A 22,317-nucleotide genomic window follows, 5' to 3' on the forward strand; every position below is an offset into this window, starting at 1 on the left:
ATGATTCACTGCTGGCTCAAAGCGTATTTAAACTTTGGAGGGTGCCAACAAACTGGGCGGTGGTTTGACCTGCCACGTGGCCCGGGACTGCTGCTTTCCCTGCCTCCGCCTCGCCGCCGCTGCTGCAGCGTGTGGGGAAACAGAAGCTCTTTATGGCCTTATGAGAGCTCGTGTTTGTGTGCCGCCCTGGCCCTCCTGCCCCCATCTGCCAAAGGGCTGGCCTGTTTGTGGGAACATCTCACTGCCTTTCCAGTTCCTGCCTGGACTGCTGCTGGCTTTGGGAGCGGTCCTGGGGGTTAATGCTTCACTGGACCGTGGCCTCTTTTTGCAGCAGTTCCAGAAGGCTCTCATCCCACTGACCCTGCCTATCCTAGGCAGGCAGGTTGTGCCAGCATCCCAGAAACTGCAGATAAATTCCATGTTAGAGGAGCACACTTGACCAGCTAACAGCTCAGAGCAGGTGGGTTAAGCTGGTGCCCAGGGTAGGGAGCCTTGGAGGCGGGAAGGGATGGCCCCATGGGAACGGGCAGATCGGATTGCAGGGTTATATGCCAGAGGTTGAACGTGCTCCCCGGAGCTCAGACTCTGGGGCTCCAGTGTCACAGCAAGTGCCCAGCAGGGAGGTGCTGCTCTGTCCTCAGGGATGTGCTGAGGGCCAGCAGTGCTGCTCTGTTTGTCCAAGTGCTTCCCAGCTCCATCCAGGAGACTGCAGTGCTGCCCTGAGCTGTTGCAGGGCAGGGACACAGAGGGGATGGGAAGGGATGGGAGACAGTTAAAGACATTTTGCCCTTTCTCCTTCAAGTCCATGGATGGGGAGAAGGTGGGTGTCTCTGGTGGTCTGGGGAGGTGTTCATATATCTTTATATAATGACTTGGGATTTATCTCCTCACACTTTTCCCTCAGGGCTAATGTGTTCCTCATAAAATACTGTGAAGGCATAATAAGGTCCTTCAGCTAAAACTGCTCTTTGGTTTTCCATGGTGTCCCCATTGCCTATTTACTTTGGCTCATCCAAATCATTTGTTAAATACCAGGTTTGCATAAGCAGTCCTGTGTGGACTTGGGACCCCTTAGGCCACACTGTGGACATTAGGAGGGATAGAAACAACCTCCATATCTGTCTGTGATGTGTTTCAGTCTGGAAATCCCAAGTGCTGCAAGGAACAGGGTGTAACCATGATCTGGTTAGGGGTAATTATGGTTGGCAGTGCCAGGAGCAGCCTGCAGCCCTCCTCATGTTCCCCACCACAACTGCACACAGCCTGGCAGCCTAACCCTGATGGAACTATTGCATTATCCTCACCACTGAATCCACTGGCCTTTGTTTTCCTTTCCAGCAGGGAAAAAAATAAATTATAAATGGTCTACTATGTGTAGGTGAATAATGAGGAATCCTGGAAAGGGGTCATCCTATCCAGCAGGACAGACAGGAGACCCAGTTTACCTAATGACACGGTTGTGGTCGCCTCCAGAAGCACGTTCAGCGCCAGAGCAGAGGTTAGACAGTGTCTAGGACAAGGATTGCAGCTCTCCTCTGCTCAGCTTGCAGACACGTGGTGACTGAGCTGCATAAAGGCTCATGCTGTCTATATTTTATTTTGTGGGTAGTGCGGGCTGTTGGTTTTATTATTTTCTCTTTATGCAAGGCTGACAGGGAGCGTAGAGCTGGTTGCTGGGCAGTGAGGATTGCAGTTGGTAATAAAGGTCTGTTTTCTCACTTCCTCTATTTTTGTCTCTGGGCAGGATGAGGCACATCAGGGGAAAATCTGACTTGAAACAGAAGCTCAGTTTTTAAGTTGGAGTTAGACAGTCCTGCTGAGAGAGGTTTGCTCACACCACAGCTGTCCGTCAGCTCGGGGCACAGCGCTGAGGCTGCTGGCGCACGCAGCCCCGGGGTGCCACATCCCTCCTGGACACATCTGGAGGGGACACTCTCACTCCAAACCCCTCATTAGTTTGCCAAATGACATTTTGGTGCCTGGGGCAGGACGTCTGCTTGGTTGTCCCCCAGGTCTTGTGAGCATAATGAAAAAGTGCCGCACGTCCTCCCGTAGGGAGGGAACGGTCTTTACCAGGCATGGAGTCAGGACTCCTGAGTCTTACACCTTTTCTTCCTCTTTCTGGCTCCTGTGGAAATGCTCTGTATCCTGTGAGCACAGAGATGTCTCTGTGTGTGAGACCCTGCTGGTGGTCTGTTATTTGCAGGGGGATTTTTTGTTTGCAAGGAGAATTTTGCAATCACTAAGTGCAAACTTTTCTCTGGAAGAGTTCTGGTTTCAGTGCAAATCTCTGAATCTCTCCAGGTGAGTTCTGTTTTCAACAAGGTCACCGGATATCCTCACATCTGCTCTGATGAGTAGATGAATGAATCCAGCTGAGCTGCATTTTGCGTGTGCCCTCTCTAAAATGAACTGCAGAGCTGATAAATTCTTCACCCCTTGCCCCTGCCAGCTCTGCGAATTGCAGCTTCTTTCAAAGCTGAAGTGAAAAGTGCTGGAGTGCCACAGCACCACTGCAAGTGTCACTTGAGGGACAGGCTGCAACAAGCCTGGACATGTCCTAGAGCCTGGAAGCAGGAGTGCCAGTCCCTCTACTCCAGGGACAGTGCTGAGATGTGTTTTTTTTTCTTGTAACTTCATTTGGAAGCCATGAAGAATCAATGCTCAGCACTGCTGTAGGCAGGAGGGAGGACTTGTCCCCCTTGGTATTGGTGGTCAGTAGATGTTGCAGCAAGAGCCTGTAGCTGATATTTGTGGATTTTGGGTTTTGCTGTATAAAGAAGATGAGGATCTGGCCTGGGGTGAGGGTGTTTGTGCTTTGGCAGTGGGTGTGAAAGGAGAAACTCCAGAGGGTTGGGCGGCAACACGCTGGTTCTGTTCTCTTCCGTAGATGGCCTTCCGGAGACACGCTGGGCGAGTGGAAAATGTAATGAAATTCCCAGAGCCTCCTGGTGCACTACCAAGGTATTCCTGCCAGCTTTCCAGCCCAAGATGTTGGTGCAGCTGTAGGGGCCCGGGCCACAGATAGAGGTGATTGCAGATTAACCCCCACCAGAGCAGGATTGCTGAGGGAGAGGTTTTCTTCACCTGGGCAATAGCCCACACACTCACCTTTGGGGTAAAATGAACTGAACCGAGAGCTCACAGTAGATCAAGCGCTTTTCAAACAAAGCTTTATTTTTTTAAAAGCTCATTTGTTTGTTCTGCTTCACAAACTGAGCAGTACAAGCAAGAGTAAAAATGTGGTGCATCCCAAATTCTTGCTGTGAGGATGGGTTTCGTGACCACTGCAGTCTGCAGAAGGTCTTTAGATCCAAACCATCTGTGGGGCTCAGAGTATGCAAACTATTCATGTTGTCTTAAAGATTTACCAGAGAGCAGGGCCTCAATGTGCTCGAATCTGTAGGAAAACAGAGACCTGCACCACTGATGGTCCTGGGGGTCTTGTTTGAAGCTTCTATTGAATAGATTGATCATTGTCCCGCAGCATTTAGTGGTGGAAAAAGACGCAGGGAGGGGGTTTAACAAGTGTCTCATATGGTTTGTGTTGTCTCTGCTGTGCTGAACCTTTCTTTCTGCTCACACAGCAGGGTTTTGCTTTGCCTCTGTTTCCTTTGTGCAGATGGCAGCAATAGGTTTCGTTTCCCCCCCAGCCGTCAAATTAACAGCCTTGGCGAGCTTTCCTTTGCTGGCTAGTTTTGGGTGGTGCTGGAGAATTGCTCCACTCAGTACATTTCCAAGTCTGGCTTTTTAAGCCAAGTTCTATAAAAATAAACTTTTTTTTTGTTGTTTATTTGTTTGAGAGAAAGGACCTTGGGAAAGCAGATATGAAATTTGCTCTGCCTGTATTTTGTCCGCTGAAGGAGTTGGCTTTGAGTTGCATTAGAATAGCAGATTGGCTTCTTGCAGAAATCTCCCACAAGCCACGGGCTGAATTGGGAAAAGCTGGTGGGCAGAGGTACTGGAAACAATCTTCTGAGTTACAGCATCTGCAGGAGGGACTAATGAAAACTCTGGCCTCATATCTCCAAAGTCCACAGCGAAGCTGTTCGACCCACCCAGTTGCACTGACCAGCTTCAGAATACCATGATATCCTGAGCTGGTGAATTTGCAGTGTGATTTTCTTCTTATTTACTCCTGTCACAGTAACCCAAATGAATCTCAAGGAGCAGTAGCAGAATGGTAGCCCCTCACCATGCACTAGTACCAACATTTAGCTTACAAAGAAATTAGTGATCTGAATAGCTCCATCAATACCAGTGCTGATGCAAGTGGATCTGAACCAGAAATAGGTGAAGGTTTGACTTTATTTTACAAATGTAACAACCCAACCCAAAGGAAGATAGGAGCAGAAGGTTTCCTTAACCTGTGCAGAAAGCTTGTGGGAGGGACATAAACTCAAACTGAGCCAAGTGCTCCTGAGCCCTTGTGCCTTTACTACATATAAATAAATCATGTGTATATTTATAGTAGATATAGTTTATATGCTGAGGGAACTTAGCACAAATCAGAAGTTCTTTCATTGCCTGCCTGTGTGCCTTTCTAACTCAAAAAGCTCTGCTCTTGGCACCTCTCTGTAGTACAGCAGCATGTGTGGGCACATCTAGGTTGGAAGCTTTGTGCATTCTTGGTGCATCTTCACCTTCTGGGTTTTACTTCGTTGCAGAAACCCATGCTGTGCCAGGGGCTTTTGGCTATCTCCTCTATGTTGAGGATGTGGTTTGAAGTAGTCACTCATCAGGTGTTTCATTTAAACTTGGTCCTGCTTGAAAAAGACCCTGTGTATCCAACATGCTGCCATGCCAGGAACAACAAAAGCTCCAGAGCCCCTGCTCAGCCTCGCATTTGTTTCTCACATGTGTTCCAGGACTGCTCTCCTCAAACCTCCTCGCTGGTTGTTTTCCTCTGTTGCTAGAGCCGTATGTCTCCGAAGGAAGGCCCAGCTCTGCCATTTGAACAATCCTCCTCCATCTGCTGCTCCTGCTCCTGGAGCTGTGTGCAGTGGCAGCGCGGTGGTGCCGGGCCTGCAGACCCTGCCTCGGTCCCTCTGGCACTCCTGTGTTTCCAGGGAGCCAGGCTGGGTGAGCTGTGACCAACTTGCATTTTAGTGCTGGGCTTCAGTGGTTTCAGTTTGTCAGGAATAAAACCACTGCCATCAGCAATGAGGATAAAAATTTACTGGGCATTCAGACCTGCTGTTCCTGGGGAAACACCAGATTGCTCTGCTGCTGGGAGTTAGTTCCCAAATGTGGTCTTTGCAAACACGAGGAATAAGACCATGGACAAAATCTAGTCAGATCTACTCCACAGTCTCAGTTCTCTGCAGGTAAAACCTGTGGTCTAGGTTTAATTCTTCTCTCCTGCCCAGTTGGACTTGTATTTCAGTGGAAACTGTAGTCTGAACAGCAGGCCTCAGATTTCAGGGGGTTATGCAAAAAGGACTCAGAGATGCATCAGAAGTTTTCTGTCTTTATCAATGTGCAATATTAAGGGTAAAACCAGACACTTCACAAAGCACTGGAAAGGCCAGAAGGTCTCCTTTGTTCTGTGTGGGGTTTTATGGACATAAATGTGGACTGCACTGCCTGGAACACAAGTTGTTTGTTTTAATTTACAAATTAAAAATAAAACTATGTTTATTTGCATCACTTGAGGGGTCTTTTGCTCACAGCTGCTTCAAAAGTGAGCTCTGGCTGCCAAGTAAAATAAAGTTTAATGTTACAACATGCACTGGGAAGGGTAGAACTGAAAATTACCATGCCAGCAGCAGGACACTGTAGGTACAATATTTAGAAATCCATGCAAAGTGCAGAACTTGGCTGTGGCTTGTGACAGATGTGGGACTGAAGTGCAGGAGGATGTTGCAAAATGTCAGGCACTACAGTGAGAACCCCCATGGCTCTGAAGGTGAGGGAGCCATGTCTTCAGGGAGGCCCTAAGGAGCAGCTCTCTCTTGCCACACACCAGCTGCCAACCCCTGTCTGGCATTCCCATTATGGAAAACTGGTCAGGAGGTGGCTGGAATCCCTGGTTTCCTTTTAGTCCTCTCTTGACAAGCTTTGTGCTCTGGTGAACACTGGAAAACATGCTTGTTATGTTGGGCAGTGGTTTGCTCCTAAAAATTGATGAGGAGAAAGCTCATCTCCCCGGGGCTGCGTTGTCCTGTGGACGTGTCCAGAGCCTGTGAGGTCTGCGTGGGCTGGAGCTGGGCACGGCTCTGGCCTGCAGACACCCCCAGGGCTGCAGCAGGACACTTGTCAGGCAGGGATCTGGGCTTTGCATCTCTCTTCGAGGCCAGTGAAGTGGTTTGTGGGGCAGTGATGGCTGCTGTGGTCTCAGCTGTGTTTCATCTGACTCATCTGGTGCAGTGGAATAAATGAGCAGGGTCTAAATGTTGCTTTACTGTGGCTGAATCTGAAAGCTCAGCTATCAGTACAGTGGGGCGAGGTACTGTATTTATTTACAGACTTCCCCTGCCTTTAGGGGAAAAATGCAAGAAAAAAGAGAGGAGTCAAGGCAGAGGAGGCTGGGGGAGGCTGCTCTGTTTGACAGCTGCATGCAGAAGTCCAAGTCAGATCTTTTGACACCCAACAGAAAGACTCCTTCCCCTTGTTAGTGACAAGGAAACTGGAGGAGTGTGGCTGAGGTAGCCCAGATCAGATGGAGACAGTGTCATCCCAAGCCCTGGGGGGCTCAGGCTGGTTGTGTTGCCTGCAGGGTGAGGAAGGTTTCCTGCAGAGCAGGTGCTGCCATTACCTGCCTCCTGCAGCATGTGCCTGTTCTGTGTTGTGCAGCCTTTTGTTGCCGGCCCTCCTCAGTTCTGGATTGCTTTGTGACCATAATTTAACAAGGCAGTTTACAATGGCTCTAACACCATTTGGGTAGATGAAGTTGGCTCAAAAAGCATCCACCCACTTGCTAAACAATGCCTCAGGCTCTGAACACATTAAACTTGCTCTGCTCTGCTGCCTACATGCAGCTTTCCAGGTGGAGTTTGTTTTTGATGTTATCCATCCTCCTTGATGGCTCGTGAGCTGGCCAACTCTCTCCACCTCCCATCTCTCCTGTCCATTATTTGTTGTCAAATTCTTGGGAGCCTGCTTGTTGCAAAGTCTTGCAAAATCAGGGAATGGTCTTTGCTTCAGGAAATGTCTCTGCTCATTCAGCTGGGCAGAAAATCCAAGACTAGGATTAAGAGTTTAATAAAAAAACCAAAGGACACTTTATGTATATTTGTTGGAAAACTCTGCTCAGTTATCTGGATTTACCTCCCAGGGGTGTTAAGATGCCAGAGTTAATGTAAATTCTATCCCTGTTTTTTTAAGAATTGGTGATTTTACTGGATTTGACTTCCTGGAATTGCAGAGAAATTGTTGAGAAACCTTGATTTAAGTTCAGTTTGATGTGATGGAGACTCCAATTCTGAGTAGAGCTTTAAAAAAACCCAGCAATCATCCCACCAACAACTACTTTCTTTTTTTAACCAGAAGCATATAATCTTCCTTGGAACTTTTCTTAAGCACCAGAAGGGCGAAGAGGTGGATGTTGTGAGCTAGAACACTTTTTGGTGGCAAGGATTCTGCATTTTTGGACTTTGCTAATGCAGATCAACGTGTGTATATGTTGAAACTCACAGTGAGTAAAGAACAAACAGCTGTCTGCCATCCTGACAGAGTTGGCTGGGAAATGGCCCAAACACAGAGAAGTCTTTAAAAAAAAAGAAAAAAAAAGAGGAAAAAAAGGGAGAGAGGAAAGTGTCTGTCTTCAAGTATGTTTGAAATAATGAAAAGAACCAACGTGCAAAGCGATTAAGAGATCTTTGAGGATCAAAAGCCTTGATTCAGTTTTGCCAATGGAACAAAACTTTTCATCTGTTCTTATGTGGACCTTAAAGTAGGGCAGAAGGGTGTAGTTTTTAAATTATTTCATTTCAGGATTTACTTTGGGCAGGGGGAAAGGGTTCTTTCTGTTTGTTCTTGCTCTTGTTATTCAGTGTCCTTAACACAAAAGGCCAGCCTGGCTCTGAAATGAAGAGCAGGGTCGTTCTATGAACTGGTGGTTCATTAGTCTCCTTTTGATATGTCAGAACAGTAAGGGACCCTTTTATTTTTTTTCTCCCTTTCTAGTAATGTCTGTGTTCTTAAATCAAGACATCTTCCCTCATCATGCTGCAGTGGCTGAATCTTTTTCAGAGGTTTCCTAAGTGGGTTGTACCAATAACGTTCATCTCGTGCACACAGAGCAGAGAGTCAAGAGTTTGATGCATGAGGAAGCCAAACCCAAAGATTTTCAGTGCTCTGTGCAGTAAATCCTACTCCCAGCTTTGTGTTCAATTGGAGCTGGATGCCCCCCACCAGGTTATTTCTGAGCCTCTTTTCCCTGGTAGCCTCATGTCAGCAGGACCACAGAGCAAGCCTTGGGAAGGTGGATCAGGGAGGCTCAGAAGTGCAAATCGCTGGATTCCAGCCCTGCCAGCGGGGCAGCAATGTGCCCTGTCTTGGGGAAGGGGTGCTGGAAGTAGCAGCAAAAGGAGATGAAGGGATCTGGGGCTGTAAGAGCGAAGACAAAAGATTGGGAAGGACAGGACAAAACTCAGGAATGTCCTTGTGTTTGGGTTTCTGCAGGGGACAGTAGAAGAGCTCCCTCTTCCTGTCCCAGCTGGCTGTAGCCATTGTGGGAAAATCCTTCCTTGCAGAGTGTCTCTGTGGTCCCAGCATCCATGAGGAGGGCTTTTCCTTCAGCATGGATTTGCAACCTTTAGGATCAACAGGAGAACATGGATTTGCTCTGTAGGGTCACCAAGAGCAGCTCTGTGGCAGCACACACCAACACCACTGGGGTGGGCTTCAGACCCAAGGTGCAGGTTGGGTGGGTTTAATGACAGGGGACACCTCAGAGGTGGAAGTTGTGTGTTGGGCCAGTCTCATTGCAAAAGAGCTGGTGAGAGCAGAGGTTCTGTGTTCCTGTTGCCACTGCAGATATTCAGGAGCAGCATCTGGTGCCACAGGTGCTTCCTGTGACCTGGAGCTGATGTACTTCTGGTGTGTGGTTTCCTGCCCTGTCCTGACCGGGGTCAGGTGGTAGGTGTGCTCTAACTTCTTCAGTGGGGCAGCTGTGATAAAAGCCTGTTCTTTCTCTGCTCCAAAGCCTAATTAATACAAGTCATATTTTGTCACCACATGTGCAGCAGAGATGGCAACTCCCATTTCTGCTGCTGTGGGAACCACATCCGTGTGCTACACAGACCCTGTCACACTCTGGTGACAGACCAGTAGCACTACTGGGAACCTGAAAACAACAGCAGCAGAAGCTGAAAGCTGCATATGGCAGAGCAATATTGTGGGTTGCAGGCTGGAAAATTTCTGCTGGTAAAAATTTCTGGCAAGGTGTGGACTGCAGAATGAATTAATCTGCTTTCTTCTTTGTTGAGCTGTTTCTAGATTAGCTCTTTCTGCCTGATCCAGCCCTCCTGTGTCCATATCCATGGCAGGGATGAAATGTCACCATTGATACGAGCCTGGTGTGTAAAAGTCTGTAATTACAAGCCATTTTGTGAGCATTATGATGGGTGAAAAAAATGACTTCCTATGGACTGGTGATCTCCACCCTCCTCGCCTTGAAAGCAGGCATACATTAATTTACTGCATACATTAATCTGCTGCATACATTAATTTACTGCATAATTTTTATGCTGCTCTAACATCATCATAAGCGTGTGTCATTTCGACATATTATCAATTCTAATACAGCTGTGAGCAGCAAAATAGAGTGAAGAGAGTCTTCATGCCTGCCTTGGGGATTGAGGGTGGAGATGGGATTGTCCATGTATTCTGTTTTGACAGTAGCTTCTCTCTTGGTGTTCACATAAATAGTTATTTTTAGGAAGATCATATATTCCCCAGTAATTGTTTTAAATGCATCAAAGAGCTCGCTGATATAAAGCCTGTGATTTATGGGTTCCCGCTACTTTTTAATAGCTGAACTTAAATCCTAGATTCACTGATAGATTCACTGAAGCCATTTGGAAAATTGGGATTATTCCAAGCTGGAGCAAAGGGAGGGAGACTGGTATTTTGCCAAGATCAGCAGTGATTCATTCCTACATTCGTGCTCAGCATCCAGTGAAGGGCAGGAGCTGGGAATGCTGTAAGGAGAGCTAGCAGGAGATTATCATGTTGAAGGTGAATCTGCCCTCCTCGCTCCCTCTGCTGCTAGATAAGGTCTTTTGAATGAGAAGGACCAAATTCTGTCACGTTTTTCTTTCATCCCCTCCAAAAGCTGATTTATTCATACCAGCTCCAAGCCAGCTAACTTGCCTCCTGACTCTGAGGCGTAGGGAGAACTGAATTTTGACTGTTCCAAGAATGTCCCCATAGAGGTGAAGGATTGGAGAACACCTCGTGATAAATGTACTTTGGAAATCCCTTACAAAGAGATGTTTTAGTGACTGCTTGGAATGAAGCAATGTCTGTATCAGGTTAGGCCAGCAGGCTCTGGCAGCGTGAGCAGGGGCCCTCAGGGGCCTGTAAGGGGACAGGGTGGACCCAGGACTCATTGCTGGCACATTCTGTCACGCTCTAGTGGTATTTGGCCCCTGGACCAAGTGAGAGGTGATCACAGAATAAATCAGATTGGTGGTGGTATCATTTAGATCAGGTGATAAATGTTGAAGTCATAGAAAAAGTGGAACCTTGCTGTGGTCTAAGGATTTTGTTTAGCCTGAGGACATTTATGCTTTTGGTGCCTGCACCAGTGTTCAGACTCCATCTCTAGGACTTACAGCCAGACAAATGGTCACTAATCCTGGCGTGTGAGGAATGTAAGGGGCTGTCTGTCCATCCCTGTCTGTGCAGCTCACAGGGGCTGAGCTCCAGCTGCACGTCCAGTAGCCATGGCTGTGGTGACAGGGAGAGCAAAGTTTTACAGCTGAAATACTTCTTAGTTGTGAGCCCCTGGGGAGCTGCCTTCCCTCTGAGGGTTCTGTCCTTGTCCTCAGGCCAGCTGACGTCGGAGTAAAATTTCTCATATTTTTGGTCTCCCAGCCCTGGGAGAGAATTTCAGGGAGTTGGTAAAGCAAATGGACCAAATATCCCAGCATAGCTCAGCCCTCACAGAAAGGAAAGGACTTTGTCTTTCCTCTCTTGCAGAGCAGAGGCACAGCCAAAACTGTGTTTTCTTCTTTTCCTGACATATCATTCCCGTTGCGTATTTTTGAAATATATTAGTACTGAGAGCACTGCTGTTGTGATCAGGAGGCAAAAATAGCCAAATTTATATTTGTGGATAAAAGGCAGTAATAAACTCCCGAATTTCCAAACACATAGAGGAGCATTGACATCTAAATACCAGAAATTCTAAGCCCTTACCTTGCTAATTCATGTGGCATTTGGAGGGGCTGTGGATTTTTATTTCATCCTGGTATTTGTGGTATTTCCTGCCATTAGTATAGGAAAACCCTTGTGTGGTAAATGCCGGCTTTTTCCTCCGTTGGTGGCAGCCACCAGGACTTGGGTTCATGAAAGGCAAACCATCCTTTTCAATACTGAAGGATCTCTGAGGTACCTGGGAAGGAAAAATCTCATCAGGGTTGAATGAGGCTGTTGGCACCGTGACCACTGCCAGCTGAACGCTCCGAGCAGAGTCACATCTTGTCTCCAGATCCAGGAGTCTGGGGCTCTGAATCCATTGGGTGCCCTCAAAAGCTTGGAAATAGCACTGATAGTAATTTTATCACAGCCTCCTAAAAGTGATCTGCAAATAAAGGTTTCAGGTACGAGTGTTGGCCTCAAGTCAGTGACCCAGCTTTCAGAAATTGCTGTTTTTATTGCAGATTAAACTGTAGATTGGGTCGTTTAGATTTGTAATGGAAAAATATTAGCCAATGTACTTTCCTCCCCTCCACCCTCTATCATCAGAGCATATATCAAGTTGCACTATCTGGCAGGGAGTTCCAAATGTTATTTGAGAAGAGGGAGGAATGCAAGCGATGTCAGCAGAAAACAGCTGAGTAGCGGTTAAATTTCTTTGGCCTTAACCTGCTCCACAGGGAAAAAGAAACGCAACAACTGGACTTGTTTCATTTCACCCCAGCACAAGCCATCCTTTGGAAACAGATGATGTTTGTGAGCAGATTCTCCTCAGAAGCTGGGGTTTTGGGATGCTGCTGGGCAGGCAAATCCTGCCGCGGACGTGGCAGGGCCAGCCCTGGCTGGGATCCCTGGGTGAAAGCACCGAGGCCCCGGCTATTGCTGCTCCCTTGCTCATCTGGAGCCTGCCACTTTAGAGGGGCAGCTTTAGGTTGCATCTCGGTGGCCTCCTGAACTTTTTATCTACATTGGCTTTAAAGATAAAAGCCTTAAGAGCTGGCTCAAGTGAACTTGCGCTGAGCTGCCAAAGAGCCGTGGAGGTGCGTGCAAGGATACTGTTAGCTGAGAAGCTGGGCTGAGTTAAATGGTACCCTTAATCCCCTTGATACGGGCAGAGTCAAGTTAAAAGGTCTTCCCCACTTGGAGGGAAGGCTTTGCACGTGTAGATGATGGTTCACTTAAGGGCAGCGCTGCCTCTGCAGCGGGAGCCCCTTCTCAGCTGGTGTTTGCTTTGTTGCTGAGGGAAGAAGTTACTTCTGCAGGGGCTCTGTCAGAAGTGTGGAATTTCTGGTCCCTGGGGGCTTTTAAAATAAACAACAATGGAGGCAGCAAACGGATAGAAACAGAGTGGCTGAACAGGAGAAGAACACAAAAGTAAATATAGCCCTTTGTTTAATTCTGCCAGTCAGTCTGCAGTGGCTTCTTTGCCTTGCACTCCCTGTTTTAGCAGGATTTTTCCTGGGGTATTCACACAGCAGAGATCCACATTTTGCTTCTCATCCTTACAGCTGTTGCAGGCAAAGGGAGGTTGCAGTCTCCTTCCACGGTCCTGCTTGGGTGACAGGGAGAGCACCTGTCTGACTGGGGTTTAGGGCCCCTTCCCTTGCTGTATTCTTTAGTTTGTTCCATTTCCTGCCTCTGGACTGCTCTGATGGGACAGCTTGGTCTTCTCTGTGATGAAAACCCAAGCAAGAAAGGGAACAGGAGATGACTTTTCTTGGATCCCTCCCCAGCTTTATTACAGCTCCCAGAGGGAGACTTCCAGCAAGAGCTACACAAGAGTCCTACACAGATACTTGGGTCAGATTTTTTCCTAGCCCCTGATCCCTAGGGCTGTCTTTAGCCCAAGCCAGTGTCTGTGCTTCACAAATGTTTCATATTGAAATATTTTCCAGGTGTAGTGCACAAAATGCATTGGGTAATTGTGCCTAATTCTCACTGACTTCAGTACGAGTTCTGCCACTCTCATTGCAGCAAGTGTGGACAAGAGTCAAGGTCAGTTTTGGGAGCTTTTGTAAGAGGAATGCAAGAGGAGGAAAGCAGACCTAAGGAAGACAGGGTTTTTACAGTCCTACTTCTGTTGCAGTCAAAGGAAGCTCCCTCATTAGTTTCAGTTAAAGGAGAAATAAAGTGTGAGCCAGGAAATCAGATGAAACTCAGAGAACTTGCCCATGAGTTTATTTTTCTTAGCAGTATAGAATAATTTCTTAAACTGAGGAAATGTTCCTGATAGCTGAGATCTTCATTCTAGAAATAGTGTGGATAAGTATTTTTGTATGTGAATTTAAATTCTTAAAAAAAATAAATTGTAGGAATAGTTTTTCATTAGGGATTGCATGAATGACACTGATGTATTGAAACAGTATATTCAAGATCTTAAACCAAATCCTGCTCTGAAGCTTTTGTCTTTGAATGTACTTCCTCTCTTCCTCACCCCAGTTGTTGGAGCCTGGTTATATTGCCTAGAATGGCCTGTTAAAACAGATATATTTTTATTTGCATGCAAATTGGTAGGAGGCAGCTTGGCTGTAAATACTGAGCTAATCATTCCAGGTTCATCAGAACCCTAATTGGCTGTGGGATTGCCTGTAACTCTCAGTACCCTGATTCAGAGTAATAGGAATTGTTGAATCTACATAATAAAGTGAGTGTGATGGAAGGAGAGCTCACACCTACTTGAGATGTGTGTTATCATTCCCATCAAGGTCAAAGACATTTTTTTTCCTTCCAGATATACATATTCATCGAGCCTGTGCACAACTAATGAGTCGGAAGATTAAATGGTTGTGGATTAAGAACAAACCCTACTGTTCTCCTAATTTGATTGAAAGTTACTTGGTTCATCTGATTAAAATTCTGAATTCAAACTAACTAATTTGGGCTCCTCAGCTACCTGCAAAACCTGAGCCTGGCAGCCAGGAACAGGTTAAGGTTTCATCCAATTCCCCCAAAGCTCGGGGAGGCCAATGGATCTGAAGAACCACTGGAATCCCCCTGAACTTCCACAGGGAGAGACTGACCCAGGGCAGAAGGGCTGTGCTGCCAGGGTCAGCTACCACCCAGGATCTCCAGCCAGGATTGATTTCATGTCAGATTTTTTAGTATTATAGCAGAGGTATTACTTCTAGTCCCTGGTAAAGGACATATTACCTAAGATACCAAGATGAGCCTTTGCTCTTGAACTGCTATGCATTAAAATATCTGCCTTTTCCACACATAGTGAGTTACATAATTAGCAGCCATGATTCACAGGAGTCCTTGCCCTAAGCCCCGAGTGTCACTGCTTTTCCCTGAGGCTGGAAGCAGTTGGGCTGGTCCCAGGGCTTGGAAAGGGCTGCAGCATCACCGGGCTAGGAAAACCTTGGGAGACAAATGGCCATGTCTCACAATAGGTGTGAGTCAGTCCCTTTGCACTTAGGTGATTTGACTTCCTGTTGCTCTGCTGTCTGGGCTGCTTGTTTTGGGGAACAAATCCTTGTTAATGCTGTATCTGCAACATCCTCACTTCCACCACAGGCTCCCTGTGTGCATTATTTTCCTGCCTTGTGCCGTGCAGCGTTTCCTCTGCTCCGCAGCTGCTCCTGCTCCAGCTGCCTGAGCCAGGACTTTTGGCACAGCTCCTTAATGAATGCTGCTCCAAGATGCTTGGCTTAGCTTCATGGCACCCAGGAACATTTGTCCTTTCCCTCTAATCTCCTGAATTGCAGGAGTGTTCAGTATTTGGGCTTTAGATCCTGCCTGGCTTTATTCAGGTGTAGAAAAGAGGAGAGGAGAAGGTGCTGGAGGGTCTGTTTAACTATAAAGAAAAAAGATAATGGTTTGGGGCTGTGCTGTCCTAGTTCTTTTTTTTTTTTTTTTTTTTTTTTTTTTTTTTTTTTTTTTTTTTTTTTTGTCTGCGTGCATGCATTTATTTTAACTTTTCTGTTTGAAGGGGGAGAAGGGACCACAGGGTTTGACCTGTGTATTTAACAAAAAGAGAGCACTGAATGAGAGGATTTCAAGAAGTTTTCGCAGGTGTATTAAAAGAGCATAAGATTCTTGTTTCCTTAATGAAAATGGGAGCAATGTGTATCCACAACAGATGTGAAACAAAGAGAACTAAGAAATGTGTTGGCATTCAAAAGAACAGGAAAGTAACACTGTTCCTGTCACTGTTAGAAGGTTAAAATCCTGCCTGGCAGCCTATAAACTATTTAAATGATCCTACAGAAATTCCACTGACTGAATCATTTTTGGGATTTATAGCTAAATCCTTCACCCCAATTGAAGACCCAGTGTACTCACAGCCCTGCCGGAAAATACACCTTAATGAGGGGAAATTGTAAAATAGCACTGAAAAAAAAAATCCTCTTCAGCAGAGGTCCTTGCTGCAGTCCTCACTCACTTCACATGGCCATTGAGATGGTGGCAGCTGTGCTGCTGTGATCATATGTGACCTAGATTTTCCTCACAGTAGTCCTGTGCTCTCCCTGATCTTGTGTAGGCCTGAATGAATTGAATAGGAACATTTCTGGATGCTTTCAGAGAGCAGTGGTATCTTTTTCTCTCTCTCTCTTGTTCTTCAAACTGCAGCATCTGTTCCCCTTGTGGTTTTCTCCCTTTGCTCTCACTCGGTGCTCATGAAAGAGGACAGGGCTGGTGTAGCTTTAATTTGGGAAATGGTGGATGGGGAAATCAGGGCAGGTGTGATCCCTCCTTGGTGTCCTGTCACACAGCAGAGGGTAAAACTCGAGTTCATGGGTTCAGCTCTGAGTGTGCACAAAGGAGGGGGGGAGGGCTCTAAGGAAGGTCGAGGGGTGAGACTTGCAGCATCAGGGAGCCTGAGATTGTGCACATGGCATCAAGAAGGCTTTTAGGCACTATTCACACAAAGCTCTTCTGCCTGGGCTCAGAAATTACCCTATGCAAGCTCCTAATCCTCTGTGGGAGAAAAGTTGGAGAGGCTCAGCTCCTCAGTGCATGTCCAAGCTCTTGTTGTTGCAGTTTGGCTGGGTTAGTTGCGGGCAGGAATTGGCTCATGGCATTGCAGTGCCCAGCAGAATGTCTGAGACCATCCCCAGCTCTGGTGTGAGGCCATTCTCCTCTGAACATGGCTCCTCCTTTCCTTTCCTTTCCTTTCCTTTCCTTTCCTTTCCTTTCCTTTCCTTTCCTTTCCTTTCCTTTCCTTTCCTTTCCTTTCCTTTCCTTTCCTTTCCTTTCCTTTCCTTTCCTTTCCTTTCCTTTCCTTTCCTTTCCTTTCCTTTCCTTTCCTTTCCTTTCCTTTCCTTTCCTTTCCTTTCCTTTCCTTTCCTTTCCTTTCCTTTCCTTTCCTTTCCTTTCCTTTCCTTTCCTTTCCTTTCCTTTCCTTTCCTTTCCTTTCCTTTCCTTTCCTTTCCTTTCCTTTCCTTTCCTTTCCTTTCCTTTCCTTTCTTTCCTTTCCTTTCCTTTCCTTTCCTTTCCTTTCCTTTCCTTTCCTTTCCTTTCCTTTCCTTTCCCTTTCCTTTCCTTTCCTTTCCTTTCCTTTCCTTTCCTTTCCTTCCTTCCTTTCCTTTCCTTTCCTTTCCTTTCCTTCCTTTCCTTTCCTTTCCTTTCCTTTCCTTTCTTTCCTTCCTTTCCTTTCCTTTCCTTTCCTTTCCTTTCCTTTCCTTTCCTTTTCCTTTCCTTTCCTTTCCTTTTCCTTCCTTTCCTTTCCTTTCCTTTTCCTTTCCTTTCCTTTCCTTTCCTTTCCTTCCTTTCCTTTCCTTCCTTTCCTTCCCTTCCCTTCCCTTCCCTTCCCTTCCTCCCTTCCCTTCCCTTACCTCCACTAAAATCAAGTAAGTAGCACTAAGAGTCCAGTGGAAACTTTCAGATCCTGTTCTGGTGGGAATAATAAATAAACACTTATTCTCTTTCTCAGTTCATATGCAGAATAAATTGTAATGATCCCATCATCTGCTGTGCAGAAAGCCGTAAGGACAACTTCTCTTTGGTGCTGTCTTCAGTTACAGAACTGTTCTGACAGTGGCGAGTGAGTGTTACAGGTGGTGGGTGGGGGTTCCTTCCGAAATTTTATATAACTCCAATATTATCTGTTCCTGTGATTGACTTGACACATGAATTCAAAACAGTTGGAGCTTCTCTCCCACTCTGGTGTAGCAAACTGGATGTGAAAATGACACTTCCCCCTGGGAGCTGATAGTTTGCTGTTCCATGCATGGTGTTGGGTTCCTTTGTTCGCTGAATGTGGCACTTCGCAAGTGGTTTTTGCCACTTCAGGGTTGTCAGTTCTGTCTGCTAGAGGCCAAGATAAAGCTTCACAAAAAGCCTTTCACTCCAAACAAATCTTCTCTGTAATGCACTAACTCGATGACAAAGGAACCGGGAGCTTAGGGATGGCTTGGATTTCTTTCCACCCCAACGTGTGCTCTTCCCTTGTCATGCTTTTATTTTAATGTGGTATTTCCTACCCTGCTGTAAACACCGGGGTGGTTTTTGTCTTGTGACTCGGCAGCGCTTTGCCGCGACATTCCTTTCATAACGCGTTGCTGATAGCGCTGGATGTGCAGCTTATCAGAGGGGCTGTACCAGGAGCACTCAGATAACCCCGGGAGGGGATGCATTAGCGGCAGGAGACCTGTGCGAAGCACTGTTGTGATACATTTGTGACAGGGAGGATAAAATACACGAGAATGATCCCGTGGAACTCTGGAGAGCTGGGGTTTCAGCAGAGCACGGTGAAGCAGCGTGAGAGCAGTGTCCTGTCCCACAGTGGGGCTGTTCCATCTGTGAAGTGACCCCGGCTTCTCATGGACAGGACAGTGCCAAGGGGGCTGGGCAGCAGCATCTGCCCTGAGCCCAGTGAGCTGTGGACATTGGTCGCTACAAAACAGAAGCAGCAGAAATGTGAGAAGTGTTCATGCCAGTGAAGCTTGCTTGGCTTTGATTTTACTCGGAGAAAACAGATCAAATTTGCCATAAGGTTCACAAAGGTGCCTGAATGCTGAAATCCTCAGCAGCCATGAGTTGATCCATCTTCGTGGAATTAGCTTTGCCTGTTGATGTGAAGCTTCATTTTTCTTTGGATTCTGTCCTGTTGTATTATTCCTTACGCATCAGCCACATAAGGATTTGGACATGGATTCAGAATTATTGTGCTTTCAAATGGTATGGAAATGGTCTGACTGAAGTAATAAGTTGATATTTTGGCTTGGTTTCACTGGCTTCTGTAACAAAGAATGCAAATCACAAACCACTCAGAGTTACTGGAACCTCTTCTGTGCACCAGGATTTTTCCATGCAGTTTGGCAGTTGACTGAGTCCTCAGCTCTTAATGGGGGAGAGGGGGTGATACATATACAGGGACAAGGCAAAAGCCATAATTCCTGGTCAGACAGGACTGAAAGGTAACTTTCCTTCTGAAAGAACTTCTCCCATGTATTGTGTCAGGACTGTCACAACCTCCAGCTGCCAGAACAACCTCTAGGGCAGTGGGATAACTATCTAAATGTAGGGAGACAGCAGTAGTAGGCAATGAATCTGCAAAATTGGAGATAAAGTACATGCAGTCCAACTGCAGAGCCAATTATAATCAATGTAGGTTGTTTTAGGGACTTTGCAGAAACCAGGATTTGACTTCACAAGATGAAATGAGAAATTTAACAGGGATGAAGAAAGGCGTTACCACGCTATTCATAACACTCCTTGTTAGAGGCTGCCAGCTTCTTCCTGCAGAAACTGAAGGGAGCTACAGGTGATGGAAAAATAAATTGGTCCCTGTGGGCACAGTGAGTTTGACTGTACATGTGTTTTAGAGATGAGGTCGATGTGCTATGAACTGCAGGTGAAATGGCAACAGGGGTACCTGGAAACCTGGTGTTTGTCAGAGATGCTGGAGAGCTGCTCAGGGATGGTCAGGGAATAATTTTATTCAGGCTGAGTTTAAAATAAACCATTCCAAGAACACAGAAACCGCTTGTTGGAAAAGTAAATGGCAGATTGTGTGAATCTTTATGAATTTCCTGTCCTCTTCTCACAGTTTTACCATGCAATGGGGGGCGTGTCACAGCTGCAGGAGAAATTTGTGGTACAATGAAAAATTGGACATAGTTTCCTACAGGTCAAGCCAGCTTCTCATTGCTGGCTCATCTCCTTGCGTGCACTTTTGAAGTACTGGGTTGTGTATGATCCTGAAAAATGCCTGCAGCTTTTATCCCCCCTCCCCATACAGCTTTGGATTCAGTCTGAAGCACAGTTATGTGACCAGGGAGAAAATGTTCTCTAAATGAATCCATCATAAACATTGTGCCTGTCCTGTAATGGTTGGGATTGGAGAGTAACAAACTAATAAACCAAAGTCTTTTATTTCTTTCCTTTTTATAGATCACGTGCTGAAGGCTCCTGAGGAGTGCCTCTGTCTCCCAGCCCTGGGCTCAAAGCAGAGATCACCTCACAGCTTGCTTTAGTCGGGGCTGATGAAGGACAAATGCTGCTGGGTTTGCCTGGACACTCAGAGCCAGGGTAGATTTTGGTTCTTAATTGGGCAGGTCCAAAGTTTTCCATAGCTTTTATTGTCTAGAACAGGAATATCTGGACCAGGATACTTCTGACCACCCTTCCAAGGCTCTCTGGTTTCATTAATTGGGCTCTACACCCCCAAATTAATGACTGTGCAATGTGTTGCTGTTCCATTCATGAGATCCATGTTGTGGTGGATTTTGGCAGTACCAGACTCTCCTTCCACTGCCTTTGAACTCCTACCTGGCTTCCCCCAGTCTTTACAGAACCATCCACTTATCCTGCTGGCCAACAGCTTCTCTGATCCCTAAGGAGCTGATCCATTCCCTGTAAGCTGCTCAGCTCTCATCTCTCTTAATTCTCCCCCTCTTTTCCTCCTATGCTCTGCACAAATTGCTCCCAGAATGGAGCAGTGGATTTTGCAGAGAGATCACATAGGACAAATCTACCAAGCTGTTGCTTCTCCCTCAGGTTGCTTTTTTCACTGTCACTTTTCTCCCCAGGCTCTGTAGCCCAAATTTCCCCTGGCCCCCATAGACTGAGGACAGAGAGAGCAGGAAAATGTTGCCTCAGGTTAATTATTGTCTCCAGCCGCTTTCTCATATCTCTACATTTTCTCTGTCTGGATTATTGCCTTTGGGGTCAAAGGAGGGTTTTTTTTGATACTGTGCAGATAATATGATGGTAGAATGCAACATTTGGTAAGTAGATCACCTTAATCTTGTTTTCACAGCTCCTTTTCTTATGCTTACATCTTGAATGTGAGGTTTGGATTTGCACATTTTCCTTCCTCTGCAGCACAGCCACCCTGGTACAAAGCATTGACTTTATTGTGTCTAACAGGTCCTAGAAAGTTGCTTGGATCTTTATTTCTTGGCACAAATAATGGGGCAGGAGCATTTTCAATGCTGCCCTCATAATGAAGAGAGAACTTTTCACTGGAACTCTGCAATCACTTTTAGAAAAGAATTTGGAGCAATAAGAGTGAGTGACAGTTCTCCCCTCAAACCTTTTTTTTATTAACTGACAGAAAGGATGCCATTTGCTTCCTTTGCAAATAAAATGAACAAAATAGTGCGAGTGATACCTGAAAATACCACATAAAATGTGCTAGGAAAAGGCAGCTCTGGCATCTGTTGAGAAAGGACATCATTGTTCTTATTCAGTCTCAGCCATGATGAGAATCTCACCTTCCAGACCTGACTACACAACAGGCTATTTTGAGGAGAGAGTCTCTTTACATTGGCTGACTGTACAAGGCTTTAAAATATATATATTAAATGTAGGCAAAAGGAGTACATTCCAAAAAATCAGGCATGTAAATGAAAACTCCTCAAATCTTTGAAAAATCTTCCTTAATATTATATAATAAGAAATACATAACTGTGCCTATTTTTACAGTAATTTTCTTTCATTTGATGACATTCAATAGTAAGATTTATTATTACCCGCATGGAAAATATCCTGCCTGGGGGTGGTTGAAATAGATCTTGCAGACAAGTCATCAATCAGCTGGTGTTTATCTCTTCAGAGATCAGCGATATCAGTGGCAGGAACAATTCCAACCAATTCAAGAGTATTTACCGATAATAAAAGGAAATGTTGGTGTGGCTTTGTACTGCTTCTCTCGCCAGAGGTCACACAGCGTTTTTGCAGGAGGGCTGATTTATTGAGGCTCCTTTGAAGCTGAGGCTGGGAGGGCTCCGAGGTGTCCAGAGCCCTTGCCCTGACACCTCTGTGGCCATTGCTCCCTCTCTGAGAGAAGGTCCAACTTCCCTGGCAGAGGGCTTTAAGATAACACCAGTCCTCCCTGTCCCCTCTGCTAATGAGTTCAGCTAAAAGGATTTAAGACTGATGCAGACAAAAAGATCTTTTACATCAGCTGAATTGCACGCAAAATGATTCTTACACTTCTAAGGAGTGAATTGTAGCTTCTAACTGAACTCTGCTGTAATTCTAAAGCAGAAGGTCTTATATTTGTGTCCCTGATAGAGAGGTTTTTCAAAATTTTATGACAACACTCAGAATATTTATAGGTATTGACTGCAGGGTTCAGGACAAAGATCTGTTGTCCTTGAGGCAAAATACCAACCCTGACTTTACCTAGCATTTGCCTCTTGGTGTAATCAGTCTGGAACTAACACTGCAATTGTTACCTAACCCGTGTACGACACAAGGGTTTTGTTCCTCTCGCTTTTGCATTTTTTTTTCTTTGTAAAATTCAGTATTTATACTTACTGAAACAAAGAGCACTTTGAATCACAACATGAAGTGTATGGTTTTTAAAATGTTATAAAGGGGTCTTTTTTTTTTTGTTTAATTTCTATGGTTTTGTCTAAGGAAATTTACTGGAACATTCATTTCTGAGAGGAAACTTGCTCTATGTGGACAATAAAGATGTTAAGATCAGGATGAATGTCTATGGGAGATAATAATAATGAATGAAAAAATGCATCAGTCCAGCACTCATATTTTCCA

At 45.8% G+C, this 22,317-nt stretch overlaps 1 long non-coding RNA gene across 1 annotated transcript; it reads left to right on the top strand.

Moving 5' to 3' along the window:
- The first annotated feature begins 276 nt into the window (after positions 1 to 276).
- On the top strand, positions 277 to 22,308 carry LOC134425033 (uncharacterized). The gene is made up of 3 exons (XR_010029574.1): positions 277 to 460; positions 2,891 to 2,964; positions 19,705 to 22,308. It is a non-coding gene; the product is annotated as an uncharacterized LOC134425033 (long non-coding RNA).
- The last annotated feature ends 9 nt before the right edge of the window (positions 22,309 to 22,317 follow it).

This window comes from Melospiza melodia, chromosome 15, assembly GCF_035770615.1.
Source record: "Melospiza melodia melodia isolate bMelMel2 chromosome 15, bMelMel2.pri, whole genome shotgun sequence".
Classification (NCBI taxonomy): domain Eukaryota; kingdom Metazoa; phylum Chordata; class Aves; order Passeriformes; family Passerellidae; genus Melospiza; species Melospiza melodia.